Raw genomic sequence first — 22,098 nt, 5'->3', positions numbered from 1 at the left:
GACTGTTACCACCATAAAAAAATTAAATAAATAAATATTGACTGTTGTTACCCAAAGTATATTAAGTGGGATTTTTCAGAAAAACAAATATATACAGTAACACAAAAACAACCTGTCTCTGTGATCACTATAGGTCAGGGGTCGGCAACCTTTACCACTCAAAGAGCCATTTTGACCAGTTTCACAAATGAAAGAAAACAATGGGAGTCACAAAAATCTTTTGAATTTTAAAATGAAATAACACTGCATACAAAGTTTTTTTTTTGTTGCTTTGTGCTATGTATAAACCAAGGGTCTCAGACACGCGGCCCACACCTTAATATGAAAATTGAATGTTAGTGCGGCCCGCAAGTTTTATATGAATGGCGCTTGACAGAGTCATACTTGCCAACACTCCCGATTTTTAAGGCAGGATACAAATGTCAGGGCAGGGCAACTATTCTCTCAAACGTGCCGTGATGGTACAGCATTTAGTGCCCATTACAACCAGCGTGCCGGCCCAGCCATACGTTGTATGGGGTTTCTGCTTGCTCACGTAAGTAATAATGCACCACACTGTGAACCCACACCAAACAAGAATGACAAACACATTTTGGGAGAACATCTGCACCGTAACACAACATAAACACAACAGAACAAATACCCAGAATCCCATGCAACCTTAACTCTTCCGGGCTACATTATACACCCCCCGCTACCAAACCCTGGTTGATGTGTGGGGGCAGAGCCGGCCCAAGGCATAAGCGTACTAAGCGCTTGCTTAGGGCCCCGCGGCCACCAGGGGGCCCCCAAAAGCAATTACCGGTAACAAAAAATTATTATTTTTTATTTTTTGCATGTACGAGTCTGACTGATGATTTCTAAATGATCAAAGATATATTATTGTACAAAAACACAATTTTAGGTCAACATTTTTGCACATTGCTGTTTCAGGTTTTTGTTACCAAAAATAATAAAGTGAATCAGAATCAGCTTTATTGTCCAGTTATGTTTAACACACATGGAATTTAACTTCAGTAGACTGCGCTCTCTTTGTACAAAGTAAACATTAAATATGAACAATTAACTAAAAATATAAACTAGTAATTAAAGACTAATATGTACAAGACTGATGAGACAAGATGACACTTTCACTGTAAATACAAAGCTTTATCACTTGGACTGTTCAACCCCAGGCCACTCTTGTAGCTGAATGTTTTCTACATTTTAAGATTAGGAACCATATGTGGCACTCTGGACATCATTCGTTCATTCATTGGTATTATTTATGTTCTTAACTGGGCCACCCCCATATCTTTATAAATGACATGTCATTTGTAAAGACATGCCAGGCTGACAATAGGATAATGTAAACAACACTGCCAGAGCCGCAATGAGTTTATAGTAGGTGTGTGAATGATCAATCAATATTATTGGCAGAAATAGAGGGCCCCAAAATCAAATTTTGCTTAGGGCCCCATGGAAGCTTGGGCCGGCACTGTGTGGGGGAGCAGGGTTGGGGTGGGGGCGGGGTTTGGTGGTAGCAGGGGTGTATAATGTAGCCCGGAAGAGTCAGGGCTGCATGGGATTCTGGGTATTTGTTCTGTTGTGTTTATCTTGTGTTAAGGTGCAGATGTTCTCCCGAAATGTGTTTGTCATTCTTGTTTGGTTTTGGTTCAAAGTGTGGCGCATTATTAGTAAGTGTCATGTCTGTGTAATCATGTTTTGTGTTAAGTCATGTTTTTGTTTAGTTATAGGACTCTTTAGTTTCTGTCTTTTCACTCCCTTGTCTTGTTTCCATGATTACCCCATTAGTTTCACCTGTTCCACGTTTGGACTCATTGTGCACTCTTGTTTGTCACCATAGCAACCATTAGTTTTCACCTGTCACGTCACACACCTGTTTCACGTTTTGAGTCACGCACCTGCTTTCACTAATCATGTCCATAGTATTTAAGTTCATTCATTTTCTGTTGTTCATCCTGACGACCTCACACCACATTTATGCTCTGTCCATTTTTTCATGTCCGTGTTCACGCTGCTCCTTTTTTGTCCATGCCAAGTAAGTTTTCTTTATTCAAGCCATAGTTTGCGAGTTTTGTTTAATTGTTCATAGTTTATTCTCCGCCACTGTGCGCGCCTTTTGTTTGATCTTTTTTTTGTATTTATAGTTAATAAATAAATCATGTACCTTAATTCCCGTCTCGCCCGTGCCAACTTTCCGTTGCATCCTGGAAAAGCACACACCCCCGGACCAAGTCTTGACAGTAAGAGTGTTAAAGTTGTTTTACATGGCCGCCGTCAGTGTAACCTGTGTGGCTGTTGACCAAGTATGCCTTGCTGTCACTTACGTGTGCAAGCAGGAAATGCATACAACAAAAGTTTGTGCCGGCACGATGTTTGTACAGACTGTAGAGGGTGTTAAATGCTGCACTATCATGGCACGCCCTTATTATTATTGTTAGGGTGATAGTCGGAGAATATTAATCCCGGGAGTTTTCTGCGAGAGGCACCGAAATCCGTAAATCTCCCGGGAGGATCGGCAAGTATGCAGCTGAGCCGCGGGTTGCCGACCCCTGCTATAGGTGAATAGCCATTCCGGTCCATTATTTTTGCTGCTTTGACGTAGCTCAGTCATTAGACTGAGCTACGTTATTTCCTGTGATGTCCCACAGGGCATTTCTTGTGGGACGGGATTCGTTCCCAGGTATTCGAATAAAGAACCAACTCTTTTTCTTTACTATAGTGGCCTCGATAACGGGAACCGGTTCTCAAAAAGGGATTAGAGTCCATGGAATCGGTTCTTTTCTTATCGAACGGTTCTTTTCTTATCGAACAACCGGGAGAACCGGTTTCGAACATCATCCCTAGTAACAACTGATTATCAGGTTTGAATAAAGTCACTGAATAAATGTCCAACTCGACAGGAAGTACAACGACTGGTTTTGAAGGCTCTCAAACCACACAAAGGAATCTTTTCCTTTTTTTTTTGGTGCCACTCGTATGTTTCATTGCCCTCCCTCTCTCCTCCTTACCTTCCCGCTCAACCACACTCCTCCTCCTCCTCCTCCTCCTCCTCTTCTGTCCTCTCCTCCTACTCCAGCGACTTACCTCCCTCCAGTCCAGACTCATTGTCCTGACACACACACACACACACACACACGCCGCTGTGTCTGTGTGAGGACAGGGGGGTGCAGACGGTCATTTTGAACGCCACCATCCTGCAGACCGCCATGCTCGCTTCTGAGGTGAGTGCCTTTTTACTGACATTTTTTTACCTTTTTGACTTTTTTTTTATAGCTTTTTTTAATCGCACTGCAAGAATGCGTACTGTCGGTGGAACCAGTTAATAGTTTTGTATCAACAATACTTCTTGTCGTATGGTGTGTTTGTGTATTATTTACAGTGCCAAACCTTGGAAAGTGACTGTTTGCTGGTTCTGGGATAGGAAATGTGATGAAATTGAAATGTGTGTGTGTGTGTGTGTGTGTGTGTGTGTGTGTGTGTGTGTGTGTGCATAGCCGGGGGGGTTCGCTTGGCTCGCTCTGCTACGTGCTTTGCTTCTGAATGAATAACTATATTAGTCATGTGCGGATCGATACTGCGATATCGATACCGCCGATATCAGATCTTTTTTATGCCCTAATGTCGATTGTCAAATCGAAATATCAACACTTTTGATACTTTAGCTCAGGGGTGTCCAAACTTTTGCACACTGAAAAGTCAAAGTATGCCCACTGTGGTGATTTTTTTTTTTTCATTCTTAAAAACCTGCTAAAAACAGATATATTGTCATATTTGTGTTGTAAATGATTAGATGATTAAGTATATTATTAATTATTTGGCCATTTCAACTTTTTGTCATTACATACCGATTTATTTTCTCTTTTTTTCCAAAAACATTTTAGAGTTGTTTTTTTCCCATGTAAGAATAGAATAAAAATAAAAATAATAATAATAATAATAAAAATACGATTGCATTATCTAGCGAGTAAAATGTTGCCTGTATGGAAATATTAATGTTCAGTTACAGATTTAGCAGTGTTTGTCATGGTTGTTGTAATTTATTTTTAATTAATTTACAAGTTATTATTGTTAAATTTTTTTAATTAACCAATTAACTACATTTTGTTTATATTTTAAGTATGTTATTTTTTAATTTTGAGAGCTTCTAATATTTGTCAAATTAATTCATAAGATATAGTTATTTTATATTTTTAAATAACTAACTAAAGGTTCTTTGTATTTTAAGTTTATTTTGAGAGCTTATAATATTTTTCAAATTAATTCTTTTTTTTTTTTTTTAATTAACCAACCAATTAAACTTTGATTAAGTATACATTATTTTTATTTTGAGGGATTCTAATATTTTTCAAATTAATTCATAAGATATACAGTATATATATATATATATATATATATATATATATATATATATATATATATATATATATATATATATATATATATATATATATATCTTATGAATTAATTTGAAAAAAAAAAAAAATATATATATATATATATATATATATATATATATATATATATATATATATATATATATATATATATGTTATGAATTAATTTGAAAAATATTAGAATCCCTCAAAAATAAAAATAATGTATACTTAATCAAAGTTTAATTGGTTGGTTAATTAAAAAAAAAAAAATTATGAATTAATTTGAAAAATATTATAAGCTCTCAAAATAAACTTAAAATACAAACAACCTTTAGTTAGTTATTCAATAGTATAAAATAATTATATCTTATGAATTAATTTGACAAATATTAGAAGCTCTTAAAATTAAAAATAACATACTTAAAATATAAACAAAGTTTAGTTAATAAAAAAAATATATATATATAATAAAAAAATACAAAAAATATCAAAGAAAAAATAAATAAAATAATGAATGATAAATATATATATATATATATATATATATATATATTTTTATTTTTTTTTTATTTTTATTTTTTTATTAACTAACTAAACTTTGTTTATATTTTAAGTTGATTTTATTTGTATACTAAAAAGTCAAGTATGGGGGCCATTTTGATAATTTTTTTTTTATAAAAAAATACTAAAAACAGATATATGTATATTTAAAGACAAAACGTTTGTTATCGGTGGCTACATATATTATTATTATTATTATTCATTCATTTAAAATGTTTGGATTTTTCTCCTTTTATTCTGATGATTTGCTCTATTTTCTTAGATTTTATTGGGTTTTTGAGGTAGGTACAGTATGTTATTGTTTTAAAATACATAACTTTTGAAAAATGTTGCTGTATATTTTCACAAACTGGGATCGGTATCGCTGATTCTATAAATTTTAGTCGTTCATCATTCATGATTTCTATACATCATGCAAGTTTTCAATAATCACCAATTTGGTGTTTTTTTCAAGGTTCAAGGGTTTTATTCGTCACATGCAGAATACACCTCAGTGAAATGCTTTTTTCCATGCTCTTCAGATATTGCGTACAGTGGGATCCACTAGTTGCTCAATCTACTGCACTAAATACAAAAAATACAACAATTTGTATAGGTCTGATGTACATTAATTACAAGACTATAAGTTGCACAATAAGTCCCAGCTCCTTAAACTCATTTGCTCTTGCACTCCCCCTCCCCACCACACACACACACACACACACACACACACACATTCCATGGCAGATTTAAATATTTCCTGGGGTTGGAGGTTAAGGGTAAACAGAATTAGATCTAATTCTAAATCAGGATGCCGAGCTCAACTCAAGCTGACTCGTCACCTTCTTTCACATCATGTTGCTTTAGTAGCCTGGACACTTTTAATCTTTTAAAAATGACTCTTTCTGTAAAAAAAAACAACTACCGTATTTTTCGGACTATAAGTCGCCGTTTTTTTCGTAGTTTAGCCGGGCTCCAGTGCGACTTATATATGTTTTTTTCCTTCTTTATTATGCATTTTCACCAGGTGCGACTTATACTCCGGTGCGGCTTATACTCCGAAAAATACGGTACTACCGAGCATGTGAATGATACACTGCCACTTAGAGGTTACACTTACACTCCAATATCCAGGTTTCCTATTGAAGCAGCTCATTCTAATACCGTATTTTCCGGACCATAGGGTGCACCGGATTATAAGGCGCACTGCCGATTAATCCTCTATTTTCGATTACGGAGCAGCATCTCCTCATCCGGAAACACCAACAAGACTGTAAATGTGTCCCGTGAAAAACCGACCGACCGGAACTCTAATAACTAAAGTTCGTTGGGTGAATAATGTAAACTCACTACACCGGTATGTTTTAGCTCTTTCATGGTGAGTCTACTGACAGATATAAGTAAGAACTTTACACTACTTTCATACCTGCCAACTTTTGAAATCAGAAAAACCTAGTAGCCAGGGTCCAGGGGCCGCAGGCCCCGGTAGGTCCAGGACAAAGTCCTGGTGGGGGGTTCAGGGGCCCCGACGCAAAATGATTATTAGCATTCAGACAGGTTAAAATGTTGCTAAAACCATCACTTTTCTATCAGTCACAGTGACTTTTCAAAACAAAAATATTACAGCAAAAATCATATGGGTTGATTGACATGTTTATTCTGTAAGCTAACTTCAATAGTTTGAAATTATTTTGACAGTTAATGCCAGTTATCCTGTCAACCTTTCACAAGACTTCAATTTGTTAATTGAAAGTATAAACAGTATAAACACTTTTTACAGTAAACAAATTGTAAAACATTGGTGTCATTATTAACTTTCTGTCCAAGCTTGTATAATCTACTGCCTTGTTCAATTGTAAAAAATATTCTGTGCCTAAAATTCACATTTCTATCACAATTATCATACTGTAAACATGGTAAGCTAACTTCATTAAAATTAATAGTCCTGTCAATAGCATGGAATTACAATTCAAATGTAGTTTTTTTGTTAGCCTTTCAAAAGAATTCAAAATATGAAAAATTCATGAAAATTAATTTAAGCCATCAGACACTTGAAAAGTGGCACATCACATCTCTAATGTAATCATTTTAACTTTTCAACAGAAATAGCACTGCAAAAATATTGAGGACATACTTCTGTATTTTGGTCGGGAAACATTTCCCGAAATAACTGTCCCATTTGATCAGCCAGTGCGATTGGAAGTCCATGCTCAATTATTGCCTCCGTAAATAAAACTTCGGCAATTATCACATCCAAAGAATCTGTTTGGGCGACGAAAAACGTTGAAAGTTTTCCACTTGTATCGCTAGCAACGGCATTAGACTTGTGTTTTTTTGTCCCAACGTGGTCTTTTACATCGCTAATTCCTCCGTGTCCGATCGAAAAATCTTGTCTGCACAAGGTGCAATTCACGTAGTTCTCACCCTTTTTGGAACGGATAATTATTCCCGGATAGGCTTTTGAATATTCTTCACGGAATGACTGCGGTTTTCTTTTCGGTTTAAGACTCGTTTGCGATTTTTCTCCGGCTGATTCCATGATCGTTCGCTCGTTTGGAAACAATGGCAACTGGTGCCTCGTGCTTGGCAGCGGTGCTATAAATAGCCTCGCGCATGGCATTCGGAATGGCTCGATAGGAAGTTACGGGAAGCAGTGTCGATTGTCATTGTCGTGAATAAAACTTTAAAAAAAAATTTTTTTTTTAATTAATGAAAAACTGTATTTTTTATCACTGCAACCGTAACCCGGAATAGGTTGATGAAAACCGTACTAATTACGGGAAAACCGGAGTAGTTGGCAGGTATGTACTTTATATTAGAAATGGCAACAGCGAAGGATGAATGTTCCATAACAAGAAAATAGAGAAAAATAAGAAGTTTATTGACTACACGGACTACAAAGGCGGATGCGCGCAAATTTTCAGGACTTATGCAGATCCCAAAATACAGATCAGCGAGGTAAGAAAAGTTGCTTTTGCATAATATTGCGAAACAAAATAACAGATTATATGTCTTACCTTATACACACACCATGATAATACTCGTATGTTGAAGCGCAGTACAATCCATCAAGCGGTGCGGCTTCATAGCTTGCCAAAGTCGTACTAAAACATTTTGATGGATTTTTGAGCGGAACATATGAAATGTTGGTGTTGTTTACTTGAGTCATATTGCAGTCCACGCGTATCTCTTATGTGTGGCTGCTATCTACCGGTCACACATTGCACCATGTACCAAATAAAATATCTTCGAGGTCGGTAAGCACAACCAAAATGATTCCGTTCATTAGGCGCACTGTGTTATAAGGCGCACTGTCCAGTTTTGAGAAAATGAAAGGATTTTAAGTGCGCCTTATAGTCCGAAAAATATCATTCCAACCATTGAAATACTTTGTATAGTTCAAAGACTGCACATCATAATGGCAGCTACACTTCCCATCTAAATGATCTGAAAAAAAATTATTTGGGAATGTCCGGCGGGCCAGATTGAAAAGCTTAATGGGCCGCGTGTGGCCCCCCGGCCTTAATTTGCCCAGGTCTGTTCTATTGTAATCCACAGAAAGATTTTGTTTTGACCCAAGAACTACAAAGCGGAGAGAAAGCAGGGCCTGACTCCTTTCAAGGCGACCTTTTCTTTGAACTGTTTTACGACATTTTCTTTGAACTGTTGTAATCAAAGGCGATGGCTGTTTACGACCCCCGTCCCTTAGAAACAGCTGTTGCCATGTAATCAGGGAAAAGTCAAAATAAAAGAGGAGGCGTACAATCTTTCGCCAGAGCATGAAGGAGACTGCACAAGAGTACAGTCCAGACGTCTCTCCTCAATTGAGACAAATTTTAATTCTGTCTCTGTTTAATTCCTTGCTTCTTTTCTTGTTTAATAGATGTCAGGGAAAGTCCAAATAAAAGAGGAGGCATACAATCTTTCGCCAGAGCGTGATGGAGACTGTAAAAGAGTACAGTCCAGACGTCTCTCCTCTATTGAGCCAGATTTAAAAGCTTAACGGGCCTCAATATCTGCAACGAAACATTATTAAACATATAAAGTCAACTTGTTTTTCCACTATACTGGTATTTTTAAAATTGCTGACACCTCTGCACTTAGAGCAGTCCTTCTCAAACAATGGGACGGGCCCCCCAGGGGGGGGGGCACATGGCGATGCCAGGGGGGGGGGCAAATGTGACCTCGGGGAACATGCATTTTTTGCCGTATCCGAATAAGATGAAGGGTATGACGCACTTGGTTTTACTGTAATCACTGTGGGAGAGTACGAAAGACCGATATGTTATTTTCTGTAGTATTTAATACGCTTACAATGTTATGCAGACAAATGATGCTATTTATAGTCATTTCTTCTACTTAACAGAAAACATTTGAGAAGCACTGACTTAGAGCAACCATGCAGAATGGGGAAAAAACACAATCTGCATAACAATAACATTTTCAGCAGTGTTTTCCAACCACTGTGCTATACCAGATACAGTCTGGTGTGCTGTGGGGAGATTATCTAATTTCACCTATTTGGGTTAAAAATATTTTTTGTAAACCAGTAATTATAATCTGCAAATAATGTGCCGTTGTTGAGTGTCTGCACTGTCTGGAGATCGGCAGACTTACCACGTTATACTCTCCCATATCAGTAGGTGGCAGCCGGTAGCTAAATGCTTTGTAGATGTCGGAAACAGCGGGAGGCAGGGTGCAGGTAAAAAGATATCTAATGCATACTTGCCAACCTTGAGACCTCCGATTTCGGGAGGTGGGGGGTGGGGGCGTGGTCGGGGGTGTGGCAGGGCGTGGTTGAGGGCGTGGTTAAGAGGGGAGGAGTATATTGACAGCTAGAATTCACCAAGTCAATTATTTCATACATATATATATATATATATATATATATATATTTATTCATTTATTTATTTATCTATTTATTTATATATATATATATATATATATATATATATATATATATATATATATATATATATATATATATATTTATTCATTTATTTATTTATTTATTTATCTATTTATTTTTATATATATAAAATATGCAAACAAAACTGTGTTTAGATAATTGATACTTCAAACTTGCATAAATAAATATTAAGGGATATAACGTAACTTGGCTTCTGAGAGCTTCAAAATGTAATGAATAAAATGCTAAAGTCTTTGATAAACAAGCAATTATTTTAATCATTAAATATGGTCATTTTAAATTAATTATTAGGATAATTTAAAATTAATTATTTCAAATATGTTTATTTTAATGTGTAATTCTAATGCCTGGATGTAATAAGGAGTCAGAAAAAATACAATTAATTTTTATGTGTTTTTAGCAAAATATAGTAAAAATGTATTTAGTTGTTTTTTTTAATTATTAATAAATATATTTATTTGTAGGTAAGATAAACATAATAATACAATTGATCTCTAGTCTGGATGATTTAGTTCTTGTCACCCTGTTGTCCTCCCGTCGTGAAAAAAGGCTGTCCTCACTCAGGTCCGCATGGAGCTGGAGGGGGCTGAAAATCGGGAGATTTTCGGGAGAATATTTGTCACGGGAGGTTTTCGGGAGAGGCACTGAATTTCGGGAGTCTCCCGGAAAATTCGGGAGGGTTGGCAAGTATGGTCTAATGCTTAAACCAAAAATCAACAAAAGGTGAGTGCCCCTAAAAAAAGGCATTGAAGCTTAGAGAAGGCTACGCAGGACGAAACTAAAACTGAACTGGCTACAAAGTAAACAAAAACAGAATGCTGGACGACAGCAAAGACTTACTGTGGAGCAAAGACGGCGTCCACAAAGTACATCCGAACATGACATGACGATCAACGATGTCCCCACAAAGAAGGATAAAAACAACTGAAATATTATTGATTGCTAAAACAAAGCAGGTGTGGGGAATACTGCTACAGGAAAATACCAAATAAAGAGGAAAAAGACACCAAAATAGGAGCGCAAGACAAGAACTAAAACACTACACACAGGTAAACAGCAAAAAAAAACCTCAAAATAAGTCATGGCGTGATGTGACAGGTGGTGACAGTACACCTACCCTATTTTTCGGACTATAAGTCGCAGTTTTTTTCATAGTTTGGGGTGTGACTTATACTCAGGAGTGACTTATGTGTGAAATGATTAACACATTAGCGTAAAATATCAAATAATATTATTTATCTCATTCACGTAAGGGACTAGACGTATAAGATTTCATGGGATTTAGCGATTAGGAGTGACAGATTGTTTGGTAAACGTATAGCATGTTCTATATGTTATAGTTATTTGAATGACTCTTACCATAATATGTTACGTTAACATACCAGTTGGTTATTTATGCCTCATATAACGTACACTTATTCAGCCTGTTGTTCACTATTCTTTATTTATTTTAAATTGCCTTTCAAATGTCTATTCTTGGTGTTGGCTTCTATCAAATAAATTTCCCCAAAAAATGCGACTTATACTCCAGTGCGACTTATATATGTTTCTTTTTCCTTCTTTATTGTGCATTTTCAGCCGGTGCGACTTATACTCCGAAAAATGCGGTACTTTGAGACAAGAGCTATAGTGATGCATGCTTGGTGATGGTTTAAAGTCATATCCAACAATTGCAACAACAACTTTTTACTGTCTATATCGGCTGCTGAGTTTAATTTTTTAGTGTTTTTGTGCTGGTGGTGTGCCTCTGCATTTTTTCAATGAAAAAAAATGTGCCTTGTCTCAAAAAAAGGTTGAAAAACACTGACTTACAGTAATCCCAGCGACTGTTTTCAAGTGCCGCTAGGCATGCTGGGAAGCCGTGAGAAAAGGTCATCAACTTGTGACGTTTCCATGTCCACCTTGGTGATTACAACTCGTTTAGTGGATATACTGTAAAACTAGTTAAAAAAATAATACTTTGTCAGAGTATACTTGCCAACCTTGAGACCTCCGATTTCGGGAGGTGGGGGGAGGGGAGTGGGCGTGGTCGGGGTGGGACGGGGGCGTGGCTAAAAGGGGAGGAGTATATTTACAGCTAGAATTCACCAAGTCAAGTATTTCATAGATTATATATATATATATATATATATATATATATATATATATATATATATATATATATATATATATATATATATATATAAGAAATACTTGACGTTCAGTGAATTCTAGCTATATATATATATATATATATATATATATATATATATATATATATATATATACATATATATACGTATATATATATATATGTATTTTATTTTATATATATATATATATATATACATATACATATATATATATATATATATATATATATATATATATATATATATATATATATATATAAAATAAATACTTGAATTTCAGTGTTCATTTATTTACACATATACACACACATAACACTCATTTACTCATTGTTGAGTTAAGGGTTGAATTGTCCATCCTTGTTCTATTCTCTGTCACTATTTTTCGAACCATGCTGAACACCCTCTCTGATGATGCATTGATGTGTGGCACGCACAAAAGTGCTTTCATCGAATGCACTAGATGGCAGTATTGTCCTGTTTAAGAGTGTCACAACATTGCTGTTTACGGCAGACGAACTGCTTTACGGTATACAAAAACGTGACTGCTGTTGTTGTGTGTTGTTGCCACGCTGGGAGGACGTTAATGAAACTGCCTAACAATAAACCCACATAAGAAACCAAGAACTCGCCCTCCATCATTCTATAGTTATAACGTTATTGGGCAGGTATGTTATTTTATGTTGTGGGTTAGCGGACTCAGGTCCTAATGGACCTGAGTCCACCTGAATTTCGGGAGATTTTCGGGAGAAAATTTGTCCCGGGAGGTTTTCGGGAGAGGCGCTGAATTTCGGGAGTCTCCCGGAAAATCCGGGAGGGTTGGCAAGTATGTGTCAGAGTCAAAAACATGAAGATGCTCGGTGGTATACTGTATATTTTTTTTACCAGGTACACTGCAAAAAGTCAGTGTTGAAAAACAAGAAAAAAAAATACAAAAATGAGGGGTATTTTACTTGAACTAAGCAAAATTTTCTGCCAATAGAACAAGAACATTTGGCTTGTCAAGACATTCCAAAACAAGTCAAATTAGCTAACCACAATGAACCCAAAAATACCTTAAAATAAGTATATTCTCACTAGTAAGTGCACTTTTCTTGGTAGAAAAAAAATGAGACCTTTTTGCTCAATATGTTGAAAAATATTCTTAAATGAAGTAAATGCTAGTGCCATTATCTTGACATAATGATATGCGCTCGGCATTACATTTCTTGAAACCAGCAAACTTATACTAAAAACTAATTTATTGTTTTTAATGGAAAGGCAACAAGGCAACCGCTTGTTACTCTCGGGGTCTCCTAGCCGCTCAGGCAAATCATATTGTCTAAAAATGCATTTTTCCATGGATAACATGACATCATCGCGCCAAGTGCGTGCTCTTTCAGTCAATTAGTGCGCATATATACAGCCCGGCCCCCAGGCCAAAAAAATGTGTAATTGTAATTTTGAAGAATTCATCTGAATGTGCATGAACTACTCCCGAAATTCAGCGCCTCTCCCGAAAACCTCCCGGTACAAATTTTCCCCCCGAAAATCTCCCGGTTTTTCAGCCAGAGCTGGAGGGGGCGTGGCCTCCATGCGGACCTGAGTGAGGACAGCCTTTTTTTCCACGTCCGCTTTCCCACTATATAAACAGCGTGCCTGCCCAATCACGTTATTCCAGACGAGGCGTCCGGCATACCGCCGATGAGCACGGTGCAGATGGAGAAGATCTTCTCGGCGTCCGTGTTGGCGCTGAGGGTGAAGTAGAGGGCGGCGATGTTCGAGCTGCGCACCGACGGGCCGCCGACCGTGTTGTTGGCGTAAGGCAGTGGTCCCCACAAGAAATATATATATATATATTTGTTTTTTTTAAATTAAATTAACATAAAAAACACAATATATACATTATATATCAATATAGATCAATACAGTCTGCAGGGATACAGTCCGTAAGCACACATGATTGTATTTCCTTATGACAAATCGGTCCGTGGGACAAATTTTCAAGCAGCTACAAAAAGGGTTGGGGCCCACTGACGTAGGGCATCTCCAGGCGTTTGCCCAGCTCATGGAGCCATCCTTGGGGAAGAGACGGGAGGACAACAGGGTGACAGGAACTAAATCATCCAGAATAGAGATAAATTGTATTATTAAGTTTATCTTACCTAAAAATAAATATATTTATTAATTTAAAAAAAAAAACTAAATACATTTTTACTATATTTTGCTAAAAACATCAAAATTAATTGTAGTTTTATTTGTATTTTTGCTGACTCCTTATTACATCCAGCCATAGAATTATACATTAAAATAAACATATTTGAAATCATTAATTTTAAATGATCATAATAATTCATTTAAAATGACCATATTTAATTATTAAAATAATTGCTTGTTTATCAACAACTTTAGCATTTTATTCATTACATTTTGAAGCTCTCAGAAGCCAAGTTATGTTATATTCCTTAAGATTTATTTATGCAAGTTTGAAGTATCAATTATCTAAACACAGTTTTGTTTGCATATTTTCAGGATGTAGATATATATATATATATATATATATATATATACATATATATATATATATATATATGTATATATATATATATATATATATATATATATATATATATATATATATATATATGTATGCGATGAGGTGGCGACTTGTCCAGGGTGTACACTGCCTTCCGCCCGATTGTAGCTGAGATAGGCTCCAGCGCCCCCCGTGACCCCAAAGGGAATAAGCGGTAGAAAATGGATGGATGGATATATATATATATATATATATATATATATATATATATATATATATATATATATATATATATATATATATATATATATATATATAGTAGAGATGCGCGGTTTGCGGGCACAACCGCGGAGTCCGCGGATTATCCGCGGATCGGGCGGATGAAATTAAAAAAAATTAGATTTTATCCGCGGGTCGGGTCGGGTCGGGTGGTTGAAATAAAAAAAAATTAGATTTTAAATAGATTCAGGCGGGTGGCATTTAAACCAATTCGGAAATATATATACATAGTTAAATGTTGTTACCCACATACGAAAAACGAGCAGGCACCTGCAGCATATGCCACAACAGAAGAAAAAAAAAAAAAAGAGATGGACACTTTTACGGAGCGGAGAAGGGACGCCTCGCCGGGGTCCGGGACCGAGTCCCCTTCCCCCGAGAGGGCCCCACCCGGAGCCGTAGCTGAGGCGATCCGCGAGAAGGGCCCGACGCACGTCCAGGGTCACCACCGCACCCACCGCACCGACACCCCGCCTCGTCCGCCTTCGCCGCGGCCGGCGTCACGCGCAGCAGGTAAGCAGCTTACCTGCCCGCCACCCCTGTTGCCGGGGGCGCGTAACAGGGGTCACTCCGCGCGCAGTGCGCTCACGAAAGGGGTGGGGCTCACCCTGGTTGATATAGACAGCAGCTAGGACGGTGGCCATGGAAGTTGGAACCCGCTAAGGAGTGTGTAACAACCCACCTGCCGAATCAACTAGCCCTGAAAATGGATGGCGCTGGAGCGTCGGGCCCATATACCCGGCCGTCGCCGGCAGCGAGACGCGCTTGGAGGTGCGCTCAGCGCGGCTCCCATATGATTGCGCACTGGTTTGCGTCTGGGTCGTGACAGCGTGGCACGCGAATGTCTGTGCTGCATTGGATCAGTCTCCTTTCTTTAACAGGCAAAAGCTTTATAACCTCACTAATGCCTTGCATCGTCTATATTAGATATATAACAACGGGCGGGTGCGGGCGGATGCGGTTCTGATCAAATGTTAGATCGGGTGGATTGCGGATGGTTGACGACTTTCTGATGCGGTTGCGGATGAAATAATTGCCTATCCGTGCATCTCTAATACATATATATATGCGATGAGGTGGCGACTTGTCCAGGGTGTACACTGCCTTCCGCCCGATTGTAGCTGAGATAGGCTCCAGCGCCCCCCGTGACCCCAAAGGGAATAAGCGGTAGAAAATGGATGGATGGATATATATATACGTATGTATATATATATATATATATATATATATATATATATATATATATATATATATATATATATATATATATATATGAAATACTTGACTTGGTGAATTCTAGCTGTAAATATACTCCTCCCCTTTTAACCACGCCCTCCCCGCCCCCACCTCCCGAAAGCGGAGGTCTCAAGGTTGGCAAGTATGCTATTTCTGTTCAAAATTGTTTGAAATGTTAAATGTTTAAATATTAACTCTCAGTTTACTTTACTGTGCCGACTGCACTACTATATGAGGGCGTATTTTCTATTGTTTCATTGAAAATAAAACAGCAAAGTCCATTTGGTTGTCATCTGTTTTAATTATGAGACACAATTGTGTCAGAACCATGATTTTATTTTTCATGCTTGAAATAAGAAATTATTACTTTAAAAAAGTAGTTTTATACTTGTGAGTGTTGATGACACAGCTTTGCAACAGTTAAAGGGGAACATTATCACCAGACCTATGTAAGCGTCAATATATACCTTGATGTTGCAGAAAAAAGACCATATATTTTTTTAACCGATTTCCGAACTCTAAATGGGTGAATTTTGGCAAATTAAACACCTTTCTATTATTCGCTCTCGGAGCGATGACGTCACATCGGGAAGCAATCCGCCATTTTCTCAAACACCGAGTCAAATCAGCTCTGTTATTTTCCGTTTTTTCGACTGTTTTCCGTACCTTGGAGACATCATGCCTCGTCGGTGTGTTGTCGGAGGGTGTAACAACACGAACAGGGACGGATTCAAGTTGCACCAGTGGCCCAAAGATGCGAAAGTGGCAAGAAATTGGATGTTTGTTCCGCACACTTTACCAACGAAAGCTATGCTACGACAGAGATGGCAAGAATGTGTGGATATCCTGCTACACTCAAAGCAGATGCATTTCCAACCATAAAGTCAAAGAAATCTGCCGCCAGACCCCCATTGAATCTGCCGGAGTGTGTGAGCAATTCAGGGACAAAGGACCTCGGTAGCACGGCAAGCAATGGCGGCAGTTTGTTCCCGCAGACGAGCGAGGTATCGACCCTAGCTTCCCTGGCCTGCTGACATCAACTCCAAAACTGGACGGATCAGCTTTAAGGAAAAGAGCGTGGATGAGGGTATGTCTACAGAATATATTAATTGATGAAAACTGGGCTGTCTGCACTCTCAAAGTGCATGTTGTTGCCAAATGTATTTCATATTCTGTAAAGCTAGTTCATAGTTGTTAGTTTCCTTTAATGCCAAACAAACACATACCAATCGTTGGTTAGAAGGCGATCGCCGAATTCGTCCTCGCTTTCTCCCGTGTCGCTGGCCGTCGTGTCGTTTTCGTCGGTTTCGCTTGCATACGGTTCAAACCGATATGGCTCAATAGCTTCAGTTTCTTCTTCAATTTCGTTTTCGCTACCTGCCTCCACACTACAACCATCCGTTTCAATACATGCGTAATCTGTTGAATCGCTTAAGCCGCTGAAATCCGAGTCTGAATCCGAGCTAATGTCGCTATAGCTTGCTGTTCTATGCGCCATGTTTGTTTGTGTTGGCTTCACTATGTGACGTCACAGGAAAATGGACGGGTGTTTATAACGATGGTTAAAATCAGGCACTTTGAAGCTTTTTTTAGGGATATTGTGTGATGGGTAAAATTTTGAAAAAAACTTCGAAAAATATAATAAGCCACTGGGAACTGATTTTTAATGGTTTTAGCAATTCTGAAATTGGGATAATGTTCCCCTTTAGTATTCTAGTTTCAAGCATGTTTTACTCAATATAGGTCATCGAATCTCAGCAACAAGCTGTAATATCTTACTGAGATCATTTAGGACCAAAACACTTAAAACATGTAAAACACTCTAACATAAAATCTGCTTAGTGAGAAGAATGATCTTACCAGACAGAAAATAAGCAAATATCACCTTTATTTGAGATATTTCATCTTACTTAGATTTCAGTTTTTGCCGTGTAGAAAACAATTTATCATCATTATGTTAAAGCGCTTATTGTTTTTACCCACCTTCTCTTTTCTCTTCTGCTGTTCCTTTTATCATCGCCTGTTTCTCCTCATGCTTCATCCTCACTATCCTCTCCTCCACGACGTCGCCATTACATCAATCCCCCCAGGTGAAGCTGTGTGTGCGGGCTTTAATGAGGGACGGGGGGGGTCTGCATGCTACTGTACTGGATGTGTCCCCACGAAACGTTTGTTTTGTTTCTGATGAATGTGCACTCCCAACCCAAGAGTGTCCAGGAGTGTTGCCTGATTAGACGCGAGACCCCCTCTTCCTCCTTCCCCTGCTCCTCGTCATCATCATTATCCCTGCACGAGCTTCCCCCCCAACGATGTTCCATATTTTATGTCGCAAAAGTAAGCGTTTTTTTTCCGATACGCCTGTGGGGGGTGGCGAACCGCAAGAGCCAGAGCAGATGTTCCAAAAAAATAGTGACAACCAGAAACCGTTTTCTCAACCACTTACGGTAATTAAAAACAAAAATCAATAAAAAATCCTATTTAAATGGTTTAGAAATTAATTATGTGCACATTTATATTAAACTACAACTCGCTTATTGCTGTTAATGGGGTCTATCTGTGATATAATGAATTTCCGTAAGGATTCTTATTTATATTATACGGAGCCCCTAAAAAAAATTAAAAAAATTAAAAAAAAATTTCTTTAGACATGCACACGAGATAGATGTCTAAAAATAAAAAATTAAATTAAAAAAAAAAAAATATATATATATATATATATATATATATATATATATATATTTTTGGAACTTTATAAAAGGTTTCTCGTGCGCACGAGATGTCTAAAAAAAATAAATAAATAAAATAAAATAATTTTTTTTTTTAATTCCCCCATGTCCCTTTAGGGGCTCCGTAATTTTAGGAGTGTCAAAAAACAACAAGATTTTCAGATTAATTGCGATTCTTATTTCTAACGAATCTTAAACGATTAAAAAAAAAATAATAATAATAATAATAATTTTTTAGACATGCGCACGAGATACATGTCTAAAAATAAAAGATAAAAAAAAATATATATATATATAAATATATTTTTTTAGAACTTTATAAAAAGTTTCTCGTGCGCACGAGATGTCTAAAAAAATAAATAAATTAAAATAAAATTATTTTAAAAAAAAAATTCCCCCATGTCCCTTTAGGGGCTCCGTAATATTAGGAGTGTCAAAAAAACCCAACAAGATTTTCAGATTAATTGCAATTCTTATTTTTAACGAATATTAAACGATTTAAAAAAAAAAAAATGTTTAGACATGTGCACGAGATACATGTCTAAAAATAAAAGATAAAAGTTAAAAAAAATATATATATATATATTTTTAGAACTTTATAAAAAGTTTCTCATGCGCACAAGATGTCTAAAAAATTAAATAAATTAAAATAAAATTATAAAAAAAAAAAAAATCCCCCATGTCCCTTTAGGGGCTCCGTAATATTAGGAGTGTCAAAAAACCCAACAAGATTTTCAGATTAATTGCGATTCTTATTTTTAACGAATCTTAAACGATTAAAAAAATAAAATGAAATAAATAAAAATGTCTAAAAAATAAAAGATAAATGTTAAAAAAAATTAAAAAAAATTTTTTTTTTAGAACTTTATAAAAAGTTTCTCGTGCACACGAGATGTCTAAAAAAATAAATAAATTAAAATAAAATTATTAAAAAAAAAAAATTCCCCCATGTCCCTTTAGGGGCTCTGTAATATTAGGAGTGTCAAAAAAACCAACAAGATTTTCAGATTAATTGCGATTCTTATTTTTTAACGAATCTTAAACGATTAAAAAAATAAAATAAAATAAATAAAAATGTCTAAAAATAAAAGATAAAAGTTAAAAAAAATAAAAAAAAATTTTTTTTAGAACTTTATAAAAAGTTTCTCGTGCACACAAGATATCTAAAAAAATAAATGAATTAAAATAAAATTATTAAAAAAATTTTTTCCCCCATGTCCCTTTAGGGGCTCCGTAATATTAGGAGTGTCAAAAAAAAACAACAAGATTTTCAGATTAATTGCGATTCTTATTTTTAACGAATATTAAACGATTTAAAAAAAAAACAAAACATTTTTTTAGACATGCGCACGAGATACATGTCTAAAAATAAAAGATAAAAATAAAAAATAAAAAAAATATATATATATATATATTTTTTTTTTAGAACTTTATAAAAAGTTTCTCGTGCACACGAGATGTCTAAAAAAATAATAATAATAAAATAAAATTTAAAAAAAAATAAAATTCCCCCTTGTCCCTTTAGGGGCTCCGTAATATTAGGAGTGTCAAAAAAACAACCAAGATTTTCAGATTAATTGTGATTCTTATTTTTAACGAATCTTAAATGATTAAAAAAATCAAAAAATCTATTTAAAAAAAAAATAAAAAATCTGTCCTGTCTAGCCACTCAGGTAGGTCCGTGTACCTTCCGTTCATTCTATTTCTAATTCTGAAACGCAACTCAAAATACAAAATTAGGGTCGGTTTTTGATCGGGCGATCGGTACAATGAATGCCGAGTGGATACGGTTAATAATGTGAGAGTCCAGTCCATAGCGGGGCTTTCAGGGGATCCTCTACATGCTCACTCAGCTCCGTTAAGGTCGTCCATCCCAACGCTCAACGCATCAAGAGTTGGTCTTTGGCGCAAACATGCATTCAAAGTAAAGAGTGAGAGTTTTCTTACGCCAGACATTTAATTGGTAATCAAATCCAAGTACGGGAGGGAGCATGCAGGACACCTTCACAAGCTCATGGAGTGTGCAGTACAACTGCCATGAAAAGTGAGGCGTGGAAGCGTGCAGAACAAGTCTACAAGATTGCAGCCCAACCTTTGACCGGCGATCGTGCTAAGAAGACACTTTGGTCGTTTGGTAACATTCTCACCTTCCCCGTGAAATACGTAAAGAAGGCGTGTCCAAAGTACAAGAGCCCGAGCTTGTTCTTTAATGGCCCCACGGCACATTGTAGGAATAAAATGAACTAAAACCAGCAAAAAGGCCTAATGTTGTCGGGATGTCGTACCGTTAACACCCCTAAGCCGCTATCCCGCACCTCTATCGGGCCACCCCACCCCGCTAAGATCCTTCAGTTCACTTTCAGGTCATGTGACAAGCCACATCCAACACTTGTCACTCTCTTTTATGTCGCTCTCTTGCACGGTTTAATGCCTCAGAGCGTCATTATCATTCAGCACTTTCATAACTTTATAGAGGAGCTCAATAATGGCCAGACAGGAGTATAGTGCTATTGAGACCTCATAATCCCCCCCGCTTGCTCGCTGCCTGGGCCTTGTTAAGCCTCATTCCCTAAGGGTAACCTTCTGGTTGATATTAATGCACCTACAGTTCACTGCGGCTTTGCATCCCCGGCTTTTCTGCGGTCCTGATCCTGCTCGGCGAGGGAGCAAAGGTGAAAAGGCGATTTGAGGGAAAACTAGACAAAGTTAATTTAGCAGTCGCCTCAGGCAGGAAAAAGCCAACTTGATCTAGATAGAGTCTTGTCAGTGAGTTCCCATATTTGCAGTCGCTAAGATGAAAGAGTTTTGCACTATTTGAGTCATACCGGTCCAATTATATTTGAATCTTGAGTAAACTCGACTCTCTGGGAAGCACATTCAGTCACTGGAATGCATACTTGCCAACCTTGGTTGGGGGCGGGGCTAAGAGGGGAGGAGTATATTTACAGCTAGAATTCACCAAGTCAAGTATTTCATACATATATATATAAGAAATACTTGACTTTCAGTGAATTCTAGCTGTATATATATTTATTTTATTATATATATATATATATTCAAGTATTTCTTTTATTTTTATATATATATATATATATATATATATATATATATATATACATATATATATATATATATATATATATATATATATATATATATATATATATATATATATATATATATATATATATATATATATATACTATATACATATATATATATATATATATATATAATAAATACTTGAATTTCAGTGTTCATTTATTTACACATATACACACACACATAACACTCATCTACTCATTGTTGAGTTAAGGGTTGAATTGTCCATCCTTGTTCTATTCTCTGTCACTATTTTTGT

At 36.5% G+C, this 22,098-nt stretch overlaps 1 long non-coding RNA gene across 1 annotated transcript in view; it reads left to right on the top strand.

Annotated features, from left to right (window-relative positions):
* Positions 1–22,098, top strand: part of LOC133571043 (uncharacterized) — a 47,856-nt gene that overhangs the window by 6,894 nt on the left and 18,864 nt on the right. The window contains exon 2 of the long non-coding RNA XR_009810266.1: positions 3,083–3,227. This is a non-coding gene — a long non-coding RNA (uncharacterized lncRNA). The remainder of the gene's footprint in view (positions 1–3,082; positions 3,228–22,098) is intronic.

Source organism: Nerophis lumbriciformis, linkage group LG28 (assembly GCF_033978685.3).
Source record: "Nerophis lumbriciformis linkage group LG28, RoL_Nlum_v2.1, whole genome shotgun sequence".
NCBI classification, from domain to species: domain Eukaryota; kingdom Metazoa; phylum Chordata; class Actinopteri; order Syngnathiformes; family Syngnathidae; genus Nerophis; species Nerophis lumbriciformis.
The sequence above is the reverse complement of the archived record's forward strand: the minus strand, read 5'-3'. Positions and strand labels throughout refer to the sequence as shown.